We start from the raw sequence: 4,795 nt of genomic DNA on the forward strand, positions 1-4,795 counted from the left end.
TGAGGACAATCTAGTAAAAATATATCTCAAACTCCACTTAAAATGCCTACAAAATAAAATACTCTCCTACAAATCCATGTCTTCAAAAGAAACTTATCCAATTTCCTTTTTAAAAGGAAAATTATGACACTAGATAAAAATAAAAATAAAAATAAAAATAAAAACTTCATTGGAGGGCCCATTTGGTAATGTTGTTCTAGTAATATTGTTTAAATGTTGTGAAGGGCCCACTTAGAGGGCCCTCTTACAAAGCGCGTGCGATGAAACTAGTTTTATCATAAAAATCTTAGGCCCATTTGGTAATGTTATTCTAGTAATATTGTTTAATGTTATAGTAATATTGTTTAAATGTTATGGAAATACGTGAGGGTGAAAAAATGTTGTGGAAATACGTATTGTATTATTTAAATAACGAGAATTGTTGTTTAAACAATACAACCAAATAGGCCCTAGATTTTTTTATTTTACATACTTATTTTTAAGAATACCCCACATCAAGTTATCAATTTTACATTACATTTTATTAAAATATAAAAAATTTCTTAATTTTTTAAAATTTTTTTCTTTCTTCATACACAACAACCACTATTCCGACCCGATCTGACCTGAATGACCACGGGTGAATCTGAATGCAAAAATGGGTCGGACGCAAGTCTATTAATTTCACAATTCGATTTTTTGGGTCGGATGCGGGTCTATTGACATCTAACCCGCATAAACCAACCTAACTGCCCGGATTGTTTAAAATGTAAAAACATGGTTTTTACTTTCTCCCATTCTACATTCCAATTTCAGAAAAATAAAATAGATAATAAATAAATAAAATCTACCTTTCACATTCTCTAATATCTCACACTCTTTGATCTCTCTCAAACATCCCTAACCCTAGCCGCACTTTCTTTGATCTCTCTAAAAAATCCCTAACCCTAGCCGCTGCCAAGTTGGGCCCTATTGCTGCCCCTAACCCTAACCCTAGCCTCCTTTCTGTCGTCGCCGCCGTCGCTGACTCGAACTTGTCATTGCTCTCGTTGTCCTTGGTTGGGTCTCAATCTCCGCAAGCCGCCTCCTTTGATCTAATTGAAGCCCTAATTTGAGTAAGTTGATGGTGGGTTAGTAAAAAAAGTGTTTTTTTTTTTTTTTTTAATTGTAATGATCTTACGCTGGATGTAGTGGTGGTGGTGGCGGTGGCGGTGGTGCTGGTGTGTTCTTCTCACTTTTTCGTTTTATTTTTGGTCTTATAGATCTGGGGTTTTTGTTTGGATTTGGATTTCTTTGTTCTGTCTCTTTTTCGTTTGTCTCATAGATCTGGGGTTTTTGGTTTGGATTTGGATTTGTTTGTTGTTTGGGTTTTGATATCTTTTGTTGAAATCACCCTACGAATTCGACCTGCTTCACCGATGACCCGTGCCGCCGGGTTCTACCCGAATATTCAGTCTGCCGCGGGTCTGTTTTTCGGTCACCCGATTCTATCGTTTCGGGTGCAGGTCAGATCCAAACCTGATCTGACCCAACCCGTGGACTGCCCATTCATAAAAAAAATAATAAAAAACTAAACACAAAATGAAAAGTATCATTGTAAATTTATACAATTATTATCAAATCATTGTAAATTTATACAATTATTATCAAATTTGTTGAGTAATTTACTATTAAACTTATAAATTTAAACAATTATACACACTGATGATGCGAGTCATTTTTAAGGCAAAATTGTGTAAATTCTTCTTATTTTTTCTATTATACTATGAATGCTCTAATAGTTAAGACTTTAAACCCTAGCTTAACTCTCTATCTCATAACCTTTTGCTAGATAACGCCAAACTCGCTGCCTCTATCATAACTCTACTTCAATGAATCAACCACAACAACAGTATCTGTTTAACTTTTTTCTTGATCTTCTTGTAGAAGACATACTGGAGTTCTAGGAAGAGCTTCCTACCCCTTTTGTAAGATAGAAGGGGCTCAAGGATGGGTAAGTTTTAAGTTTTAGTTCTTTTAGGATTTGTTTCTAACTTTTTTTTTTTATGAAAATTGATTAATTACATATTTTATTTACAGATATTTCTTGAATTTCTAAATGAATTGCAAAACAACAATTACCAAGAAAATTTGTGGTGGAAATACAACAGATGGAATCGAGTTATCTGCTTCAAGTTAGAGGGTAGGAAACTCTTTTTAGGAATAGCAAATACTGTTATTTCATTTCATGAAAACGAGAAATTATCTGGTAATTTATTTCAAAGAATTCACGTTATTTGAACGTGACCCATGAATCCTCCCCTCTAGATAATACAGAAGCATTTGAAAATGGTGGTCAAAAAAGTGATATTGACCACTTTTGGTGGATGGTAGCAGTAGTAGTCAGGACAGCTTTTCCAAAAGTCTACCATGACAAAGAATCTTTTTACTTTCGTCTATTTTTTTCTGAAATCTTCACTGTTTAGAAAGGATTTAGAAATTATTTTGTAAGCTAGATATACCACCCCATCTTTTTTAGCTCTTCAGATAGATGCAATCTCATTCACATGATGAGGGATTTGTATGATCTAAATCCAAAGATATTCAAAAGTCGTTTTACACTTGAATTTTACGGATTCCGAAATTGGTGGTCAAGAATAAGAGTTGGAGAGGGAAATATTGCTTTTTTTAAGATGTTGCACCACATAGGGAATTATGGAAAGCTATATTCTAACCATCTGAACTCTACCACGTTACATCAGAAATGTTCATGAACATCTTTTGGAGAATGTATGTTTTTCTTTACCCTTGTTATGTTATATTTTTTCAATTTTTAGTATAATATGACAATGATTTTTTTTAGGGGGGAATTAATCACGAAATTATTGATTCGGAGCTTGATAATCTCTTTCTTGGGACGATTATTGACTCGGCAATTCGTAATTTGCATGGTCATTGGAATTTGTTTGGAAACGGTACCACTTTGCCATATCTTCAATGGACTCCACCACATGGGTGGTGTTTTCCACATTACAGGTGAATAAATTCTATGTTTTGATAAATACTATGAAATTTGCATCTATTTGTCGAAATAGAGTTCTTATGGGGTTGTCAGAGATGGTATGGTATAGTGTGTAGATAAGTTTGATGTGATTTGAGAATGCATGTGTATGCAACGACAGTGGTAAAGGTGGGGTGGTAGAAGCGACATTTAGGTCTTTGCACACCTAGGGTTGGTTGGAAACACCACCAAGCTTTGGACTAGGTTCCTGAAGAAATGGCTTTAGTAGGAATTAAAATGTGTTTTGTATGCAAGGTTTAGAGTTTTGATAGGTAAAACCGTAAAAGACTATAAAATTTTCCCAAGTGAGAGGAGTGTTGTGGTATATAGTCATTGGCTAATTTCTAACAAACTATGCACCTAAGAGTTCATTAGGTTCTAAAGAAGAAAGAGTACAGGAAAAAAAAACTGAACTTGATGACGTTCTGACCATAGTCTTTATAAAACAAAATTTCAGTTGCTGAATTTGAAGGGAATCATTAACCACTTCTTTTTAAACCTAAGAGTTCATTAGCTTTTTTTTTCTTTTTTCTTTTTTTTTTTTTAATCTTTTCTTTCTTCTTACTCTAATTGATAATAAGGGTTTGAATAGTAGAATCTATGAAGAACTTGCTAAACTGATTTGCAAATTCAATAGATAAAGGGCATGGCAACAAATGAGTGACCAAAAAATGAACTAACCTCCTCAGCAACCACCGACTTCCTTGAACAACAACGACCATTGTAACAAGGTTTAGAAGAGAAGGATGGGATGAATTCTTGGATTAGTCAAATATATTTTGGGATTAGACTTATTTAGTTAAGGTTTGGTGTTTTGCTTGAGGTATTTCTTTGCTTTGAAGAAATTATGTTAAAAAACGTAGGACTTTGTTACTATTCTTTTCTCTTTGACTTGAGAGAGAGAGACCATGCCATATAATTAATTAACATATTCAGAAGTTGTTTTTCATTGTAGATTGCAATGTGTGAAGCATTGTTGAGATGTATTACTACCTATGTTTTCTAGTTTGCTTTTTGCATTCGTACATTGTTGATTCTTATTATTAGCTTCGTGGAGCTAAGTTTTTGATTGAAATTTGACAGAAAAATTAATTTTTTGTGATTTTTTGGCAGGTTCCGCAACTAGTTTGCTCACAATTCTACTGGGGCTTATGATTTTTTTACAAAGGTGTAGCTTTTTGTATTATTCTTGTATTTCCAAGTGTTGGAGATAGTGAATTAGTTTTTGGGTAAAATTTTAAACTCAGTGTTTCTGGTGTAATATTATGTTAATTGCTTGTTATATTAAACTTAATGTAGTTGTATTAATGTAGTCAATTTTGGACACCTTGTAGCGATTCTAGTTTGAGAATCTTAGCGCAATTACGAACTAATTACCACAATTGACACTCCTGAACGTAGAACATTATTTCTTAGCATAATTATGAACTAATTACCACAATTGACACACTTGAAAGCAGAACATTATTTTCAATGCTCGTAGTTTGATTATCATGTGGTATGATGTGTTTCTTTTTTATTGATTTTTCTTGCATTTGATTTTGTAATACTTTTTAATTTTTTATTTCCTCTCAACAGGGATTAGACTAGAGTAATTGTTTATGCAAAGGTTGCACTGTCTAACATGGTTATTATATGCATTAGTGTTAGGTTCTAAGTACTTAGGAACTAATGTATTAGAACTCTAATTTGTATTGTTGGCAAACCACGATGAAAACAGGTTTTTAGTCTTGTTTTAGACTTGCTCAAAGTATGTGTTTTATATAAAGTTGGAAT

General features: G+C 33.2%; 1 long non-coding RNA gene across 3 annotated transcripts; it reads left to right on the forward strand.

Moving 5' to 3' along the window:
• Positions 1-803: 803 nt before the first annotated feature.
• LOC115969401 lies at positions 804-4,469 on the forward strand. Of its 3 annotated transcripts, none has more exons than XR_004086963.1 (5): positions 804-1,094; positions 1,811-1,972; positions 2,059-2,748; positions 2,822-2,994; positions 4,133-4,469. It is a non-coding gene; the product is annotated as an uncharacterized LOC115969401 (long non-coding RNA). The 3 variants fall into 3 exon arrangements; XR_004086961.1 differs by having other exon boundaries at positions 1,906-1,972; XR_004086962.1 differs by having other exon boundaries at positions 1,906-1,972; positions 2,059-2,161.
• Positions 4,470-4,795: the final 326 nt, after the last annotated feature.

The sequence above is a fragment of the Quercus lobata genome, chromosome 11, assembly GCF_001633185.2.
Source record: "Quercus lobata isolate SW786 chromosome 11, ValleyOak3.0 Primary Assembly, whole genome shotgun sequence".
Taxonomy (NCBI): Eukaryota; Viridiplantae; Streptophyta; class Magnoliopsida; order Fagales; family Fagaceae; genus Quercus; species Quercus lobata.